Consider the following 9,261-nt stretch of genomic DNA (forward strand, 5'->3'; position numbering starts at 1 on the left):
TCAAAGAAAAACTTATGAGAAATCCGACAAGCTGATCGGTAAAAATACTAACGAGACTGAAAATTCAAGCCTGTCGTACAGTCATTCCACATATTCGGAACACCCATAAACTCGGAACACTTTTGTGGTAATTTGTCAATAGGATGCAAAATGTAACTTTTCTGTCGTCCCTGATATTTTTAGGACCATTATTTGGACATTCTCTTGCTTTTTCACTAGTAAAAATAGTACTTTTTGAGCAAAAAATCTCATTTCAAGACTATTTTATCAAGAGCAGCAAAACACTACCTCCAAATTGCCTGTTCCATAATTGTGGAATGTTATTGTGCCTCCCACAATTGAGGAACACCTACATTTCATTGATATTTTCACAAAAAAAATAAATTATCAGACCATGTTTAAAACACTTTGCTTGAGTTTTATTGGTTTCAGAGTGTGAAGTCATTTTTTTGTTGTAAAAAATGTGTACTCCTGGAAAGAAAAAAAAGTTTATTTACATCGTAAGAAAAAAAGTGTTCCGAATTTGTAGATTTCAAGGATTTTTCTCTAAAAACTTGATATAAAACGTAAAAATGTACAGCAAGTCTATACATCAATAGAAAGATCGCAAGAAAAGCTTTCACATGAAGGAAAAAATAAATCATTGTGTCCAATTATCAATTTTTTTATGAATTGTTGAACATTGGCAGATCTGTTAACTGTTCCGAATATGAGGGATGACATTCAACATTTTTATTTTTAAACCAGCTATATCTTCACAAGGTTTAGACTTAGGACAATGCACAGTGGTCCAGATCGCAAAATTAAGTGGAAAATGGATTTTCCGAAAAATGGTGAAGTTTTGTAGCTTTAGTGTCTTGAGAAGAGTTGATGCAAATGAAAAGGGGCAACTTTTGGTTTGGTTGAAAATAAGGGTGGTTCGCGATTAGAGTGATTTTAAAATCTAACTTTTCAGGAATATTTTTGGGATTTTTTTCGTCTTTCAAAAAGTTGTTGAACTTGCCAACTCATGCAACTTTGTCGATAACACAATTTGTCGAAAACAACAATTCAGGGTTAAGTTTTAGAGAATAGTGATATTTGGGGCACTTTTAGAGCTCTAAAAAACGATCATTTTTATTTTTTGACAAGTCAATTTGGACTTGAAAACTTACAGCCATTGTAGGGGAAAACAGATTCATATTTAAAACTTAAATATGTCAAAAAAGGCGCAAGCCAAATTTTAAGCGCCAGGTTGAAGAAAGAAGAGATTCAGTACTACAAACGCTGACAAACCGCAGGGGTCATTTGAAAAAGTCTAATTTTCAAGGGAAAACCATATGGAACCACCCTAACGAAATTCGTAAATTGTCCAAATATATGATGTTTTCCAATGACCCAAAATATGACCAAAAATCGATTTGTTGACAATTCGGCTCAATCCTGAGGGCAAATTCAGATTCAGCGGGCAAAATTACATGGAAAAATCTTATATTTGGACAATTTTCGAATTCCGTTAGGGTGGTCCCATATGGTTTTCCCTTGAAAATTAGACGTAAGATTTTTTCAGCGTTTGTAGTGCAGAATCTCCTCTTTCAAATGCAACCTTGCGTTTAAATTTGGCTTGCGCCTTTTTTGACATATTTATGAATTAAATTTGAATCTGTTTTACCCTAAAATGGCTGTAACTTTTCTAGTAGAAATTGACTTGTCAAAAAATAAAAATGTTCGTTTTTTAGAGCTCTAAAAGTGCCCCAAATATCACTTTTCTCTAAAACATAACCCTGAGTAGCCACGTTCAAAAATCGGATTTTTGAAGGTTTGCTCAGATGCTTTCTATAAATTTGGTCCTAGGAGGCGTGGATTGCGAGATAAAATCTTGGTGTCTTCGACAAAAAAAAATTTGTGGTGAAGACCAAGGTGAACACTCTTAAGACATGTCCCGTGTGCATGGCAAAGCTCGATTTTGAAGTTATTTTTTTTTTATATGAAAAACAAAACAATAATTTTGTTTTTTTCAAGACCGTTGCAAATATTTTTCAAAGTTTATGTCACCCTCCCCTTTAAAATCGGTTCGAAAAATCAGGGGACAACACATTATTTTTCAAAAAAAAATTACAATATTTTAAATGAAATAAACTGCCTATGTTCGCATAAATGTCCCACAAAAAAACAGTAAGCTGAGAAAACCGCCTTTGAAGTTTGTCGCACACACAAGGCTACGTGTTAAGTTTTCGCGAAAAAAAAAACTGTATTTTCTCCTTATTTCCAGAACAAAGTACTGGATGTTGTAGGCTTGTTTGAATGCATGTGGGACTTTTATGCGATCAGGGGCAGAAAAAGTCTTACCAACTGAAAACAATTAGAAGTGCATTTTCCTGCGTTTGAAATCATATTTTAGCATGTCTGGAATCGCTTAAAAAACATTTTCAATTTTTGTGAAATTCCAATGTTCGGCAAAAAAAAATCTTTTCAATACTTGGACATTTTGAAAACTTATGATTGAAAAACAACTGGGCAAGTGTAAATGCGTTTTAAAGCACTTTTTCATTCAAATGATGAGACCATGGTTTGTTATGATTCACATGTTTGTAACTCCTTAAAAGATTTAAACCAATGCAAATGTTATGCCAAGTCAAAAATAGGGTGCAAATTTGATATTCAGAATATAAAAACATAAACTGAATTTCAATTGAATAAGAAAAATGAAGAATTCTCGCCTTCCGACCCCTCGGCTACAAATGAGTAATATAAAAATATGTTTTTTCCAATGATTGAAGGCAAATATTTTAAAATCAGATACAGACATCGCTCAAATATTAAGAAAAAACGTTACTTTAAACCATCCAGTGATTAATGCCTTCCTCCTAAAATCTATTGAAAAAGCTTGCTGATTGTATTCAATTGCGCCTGAATACATGCAAACAAAATGCTATAAAGGCGTTACTTACGTTTTTGCCACAAAAGCCATAACATGAAGAGAGCTTTGGCTAACGAGGCTAATTTCTTAAAGCTTAGTGCTGCCTCAGCCGGGTCTTTTGCAATTTTCACCCTTATTTGTATCCGTCAAAATTATGATCTAGCACAATAGCTTGTAATTTTTGATAGCGTTGTCAGATCTTCAATGTTTTGGGCAGTGTTGCGTTCCTAATGCGCTCATGCGCTCGAGAGCGCTCACTTTTGGCTCATTTGTGAGGAGGAGCGCTGCGCGAGCTAGCTCACGTTTGCCCGCGCTCACGTTTGCTCCAATTTTTTCAGCTCAAGTATGCTCCACGCTCGCGTTCGCGCTCATTTTTGACGTTTCGCTAGTCATTTAACGTTTTTGAGAAAGTTTATATTTCAATTCTAGATGGATTTTTTGCTTTAGGCGCAGCAGGGCTGTGGAAATATCACTTTGTGAACAAAATTTATGATATATGAATTGGAATAGCTTATTTTCATCAACCATGTTTTTGAATAATTGGTTGGATTCGCAAGGGTCAAATCATACAGTTAAATGGTTTTTTGATTACCTATCAACGATCCCGAGCAGGGGTAAATAACACGGGAATACCAAATTTTGGTATTACTTGGGCAAATAACAGCGACCAAAATGTGCCCTTGGTTGCCCAGTAATAGATGGTAAAATACCATGAAATCATACCAAAAGCTTGTATGTGGAAGGGCACAACAATATCATACCATGTTATTCCAAAGGTAAAATAATACCACAAAATAAAATCATTTCAATACCAAGTTGAGGTCTTCTGGATTTTTGAACATTGCTTGAATACCAAAACTTGGTATTGTCATGGTTTTAATTTTAGGTATTCCCGCGCCTTGGAAAATCATATTTTGGTATTCCTGTGGTCTTCCACAAACATGATATTGGTATGATTTCATGGTATTTTATCATCTATTACTGGGCAACCAAGAGCACATTTTGGTCGCTGGTATTTGCACAAGTAATACCAAAATTTGCTATTTTCATACCATTTTTAGTGCAGCAGTTGCAGTTAGTGAAAAAAACGTAAATGATCCTTATGCAACAACCAAATCTACTCACCTGATGATTACATGTTGTTTTTAGTGATATTCTTCACCACACCGAATGCATTTGTCATTGATGAACGGCTGTACTTGAAGTTCTTGAAGCTTCTGAAAAATAACAAGATTGAAAAATAAGTATTATTAAAATGAAACTGGATTGAAATTCACCAAAATTCAATAATCTGTTGATTGACTCGTTTTTCAAAGTATTTGGTTATCCCAACTTAGAAAAATTTCAACGTTTTTGAAAAAAATATTAGTGGGTATATCACAAAAAAAATTTAAATCAGCTTTAACATTTTTGGGTTTCAAGTCATTTTAGCGCAAAATTAATTATCTCGTCAAAAATTAAAAAAAAATCCATAGTTTCAGAGAAAATTGATGAAACCTTTCAATACCAAAATAATACCAAAATGTGGCATCCTGACTTAGAAAATTTTCCACAATTTCAAGTCATTTCTGTAGGGGGTATATCAAAAATGTTTAAAATCACGTTTGAAATTTCCGGTTTTCAATGAAAGCATTCGCTTTGAGACCTCGTTTTAGCGCAAAATTAATTATTTTGTCAAAATTGGTCAAAATTTTCCCATAGTTTCAGAGGAAATTGATAAAACACTTTAATACCAAAATAATACCAAAATGTGCCATCCTGACTTAGAAAACTTTCCACAATTTCAAGTCATTTCTGTAGGGGGTATATCAAAAATGTTTAAAATCAAGTTTGAAATTTTCGGGTTTCAATGAAAGCATTCGCTTTGAGACATCATTTAAGCGCAAAATTAATTATTTTGTCAAAATTGGTCAACATTTTCCCATAGTTTCAGAGGAAATTGATAAAACACCTTAATACCAAAATAATACCAATATGTGCCATCCTGACTTAGAAAATTTTCCACAATTTTAAGTCATTTCTGTAGGGGGTATATCAAAAATGTTTAAAATCAAGTTTGAAATTTCCGGTTTTCAATGAAAGCATTCGCTTTGAGACATCATTTAAGCGCAAAATTAATTATTTCGTCAAAATTGGTCAAAATTTTCCCATAGTTTCAGAGGAATTTGGTAAAACACTTTAATACCAAATTAATACCAAAATGTGGTGTTCGACCATTGACAAATTCTGCAATTTTGCAATATCAAAACAATACCTTAAATTGGTATGATACCACATTTTGCTCTTGCATAATCCTTAAGACAAATTTTTAAGGGTCCAGGAATACCAAAATTTGGTATTGATACCAGAGAAAGGTATTATTACGCATTTCCCTTGTTATTTACCCATGCTCGGGATGTGTCGTATGATAGATATGGACAACTTTTTCATCCAATTTTTTTTAAATCCGGCCTTGAAATGTGTATAAATTACACTTAAGTGACCATAACTTATGAGATAGATGTCAGATTTTCAACATTTTGAACGCGTTGGAAAGGTTTTTTCTCACAAAAACCACCCTTTTTACAATCTTTCGGACCTTACTCAAAATCTTTTTTTTTGCATAACTTTTGTAGTACCTAACTAAACATCATTATTTATAGATAGTGATTTAGGGGACCCCAATACGAACAAAATGAGTCCAAACCGATCAAAATTGGTCCAGCCTGTGCCGAGATAATCAAGTGCAATTATTTTGATCAAGGGGAGAGAGGGGAGACTTGATCCCCTTTTTTAGTATCGCACAAAACTCTGTTAATTTCTCACAAAACTATGATCTTTTTGCATGAATTGAAAGCTTAAACATTCAACTATGTTTGGCTGATAAGGGTATTTCATCAGATAAACTCTTCGAATAATGCCAAGCTTTTTAAAAAAATATTTTAAACCGGCATTTTCAAAATGTTGGGGGTAATTTGATCCCCCTTTAAACATTTTGAAGAAATCTTAAGCAAAATGTTTCTATTCATCCAAACTTTTAATTTTCTATAAGATACAGCAATTTCACATTCACCCTGTACGTTTGTGTTCAAAATATAACAAGTTTAGCATGTAAAATATTTAAATACTTAAAACTTTATTTTTTAGACCAAAATTGAGCATGTTTACAAAAGCTGGTAATTTTTGTCTACAAAACTTTTGAAAAATGGTTCAAACTGCAGTTAGTTATGTACAACTATACTAAAGGAAACTATGTACGCAGGGATCAAGTCTCCCTTAACGCACTTTTTTAAACAATTGATTGTAAAAATAGTATGACGATAAATTTAACGTCAAATGCGTAAGGGTTTTGGAGTTGATATGTTTATCAAACAATTCATGCATAAGAATATTTTTTTGAATAATTTTTGAGTGTTTTCTATACTTATCAAAACATAGCATAGCATAGCATAGCATTGGTGTCTACCCGTAGCTGCTACTTCGTTATTGACCAGGACCCCCAAAAATTGCTCCGTGGACCACAGATAAAAAGTAGGAACCAATCATCACCCCTTCGCAATTTTCAAAGGTCCCTATCATGCTGATCAATACCGACGCCGGCCACGACCAGTGGTAAGACACGGGGAAGTGGATGGGAATGTTAGTCCGATACTTGAGTGATGGGACCGCCAAATCGACTGCGTCTCCGACAAAGTATCACATGAGTTTTGAGGGGTTAGTAAGATGGGTATGAGGTCAGGATTCACTGTGGTAGGTGATGCGACCATAAGCAATTTGTTTATCGGTTGAAATTTTTAAAAATCTTAGGCAGCCGGCTGCGGAAAGATACATTGTTAATTATTTAGAAAGTTTTTAAACGAACGCGTGCCTCCCGAGCATTTGTGCTGTGGGAAGGACTTTTGATTTTCGAAAACATATTAAATTTTTAATAAAAAAAAAATATACGGTAAACGTGGCAAAACATACTGTGGACGAAAACGAAACTGAACAACTTTTCGGCCCGAAAAATCATTCGCGACTCGGGACAACAAAGACGAAAAAGGCAACGAAAATCCTGCGAGACGACCGTGACGCGCACAGAATCGTGATGATCTAATTAATCACAAGAGAAACATTTTTAATTATCGACCGATTTTGAATTATTTCGCGGCAAAAGAATAGTATTAAGCCATTGAGAAGATTGAGAAAATATTTAACCCTTACAGTCCGAACGTCTGATGCGAGATACCGAAAAAACCTTTAAAATGCTGTATCTTTGGCCTGTTTCGACCAAATAATCCCGTTTACCCCTCAAAAGAACCGGACAAATCTCTATTTTCAGAATCTATAAAGACATCCGGAATTGGTCACTTGGCCACGGAGATATTCCGGAACCTACTGGGGTAGGTTTTTGTCTGGGTATTCAACCCAATCTACAAGTGATGGTTATAATCATACATTCTTTATAAAAACAATCCAAATTTGCTCCAAGACCTATTCGGGACATATTTCGCATATTCCTTTGGTCCCGGACCACTGGATTTGAATTGGCCACCCTTCCGGAACCGACCACAGAGGAACTGATGGCGAACTCTAAATCAAGTCTAATACGGCTACCGACATGTCAAACAACACTGATTTTGACTCAGCAGTTCAGAATTGACATCCAAAGTATGATTTGGGTCCATTTGGCCATTTTGGAATCGACCGGGAACATCCGTAACATGGTTCCGGTGGACCGTTTTTGGAAACATCCCAAGTATGCCTTCCGACATGTCAAACAACACTGATTTTGACTCAGCAGTTCAGAATTGACATCCAAAGTATGATTTGGGTCCATTTGGCCATTTTGGAATTACTTCTCAACATTTGTTATAACATTCATATGGTTTAATTTTTTTAGTTTTTTATTACCGTTCATCCGCTCTTTGGTTTTGGAGAAGCTTCCGTGGAGCAGGTTCCACAAAGCTTCAGGTGCACAACAGTTTTCTTGTGCAGGGCACACATGTAGTCACCACAATTATGACAATAAACCGGAGTTTTTTTGTCAAGGTGTCGCTGACAACGATTGCAACGCTGAATGCCACTTTTGAGTTTTACCTCTCCTTCTGTTACATCGCAACAATCAGCACATCGGTAGAACTTTTTCTCCAAATAATGAGTCGTACAGAATACGGCAGATTTGCACCTGGCGCACACAAGCAAATTTGTGCGCACACTGCACACATTGCAAGAAGCAGTTGGACGCGTAGTTGGACCATATTTTTGCGAGAAATTCAGCAAAAAGTTATCCATCAGGTTGACAACATCCGTGTGTAGACCAACGACGGTTTTTCTGCGAGTTTCGACGTGCGCAATCGCCATCTGTTTAGCCAGCCATTCGATGAACTCCCTCTTCGTGATTTTCGCCATCGGATTTGCCCACGTGAACATGACATGAGCGTTGTGTATCGCAATGTCAACCAAATTCTCAAAAAGAGCTTTTGACCATCGCCGAGTAGCACGCTGGCAGCTGAACTTCTTCGTCACCTGGTCCGTCAAATCCACGCCTCCTTTGTACTTGTTGTACATTTCTACAACTGCTGGCTGTAAACATTATCTCATGAGAATACGATTATAACACATGTGGCGATTGTACCTTTTCTGCTCCGGTTCCAACTTCCGCTATCGACTCGGATGGAATCACTGTGGGGTCCGTCGACAGCATGATCACGTGCTTGTTCTTTTTAGATATGTATGACGTCATCATAAGTTCACTATGGTACACATGGAGTCGAGATCCAACCTCACGAGCCGTGTCCTTCAATGCATCCTGGACGACCACCGGTATTTCCCGCTTATTTTTGCGGAGCGTACCAATACAGGGTAAATTCCTCTCCACCAGCTCCTCGCACAGTGGGATCGATGTGAAGAAATTATCAAACACCACGCGACGACCTGAACCGATATAAGGCTCCGTCAGCTGCAGCACTACGCGTTTACCTTGGCCAACTTCGGCGGTATTTCCAACCTTGCCTAAATAGGACAAAAATCATGAGTAGAACACAAGTAGGACGTAACCGATGGAATAAATTACTTACCGGTGTAAACATCAAATGTCGAAAAATACGCACTGTCCGCATCGGATAATCCGAACACTTTTATGCCGTACGGATCAGGCTTTCCCTTACTGTAGACGCGAAACTCTACTCTTCCTCTAAAACTAACAATTCGTTCATCCACTGCAACATTTTCACCGGGTGAATATTTGTCCCGAAAGTTCTTTCGGAAAAGTTCCAGAATCGGCCGGATCGGCGCAAGACGGTCTGCGGATTTCGTGTATGTGGGCTTTGCCTGATCGCCATATTGTCGCGGAGTCCTCCGGGCGACCGAGTCGTCAAATCGTACATATTTGCATATTGCCT

The sequence above is a fragment of the Culex quinquefasciatus genome, chromosome 3 (genome assembly GCF_015732765.1).
Source record: "Culex quinquefasciatus strain JHB chromosome 3, VPISU_Cqui_1.0_pri_paternal, whole genome shotgun sequence".
In the NCBI taxonomy this organism is placed as follows: Eukaryota; Metazoa; Arthropoda; class Insecta; order Diptera; family Culicidae; genus Culex; species Culex quinquefasciatus.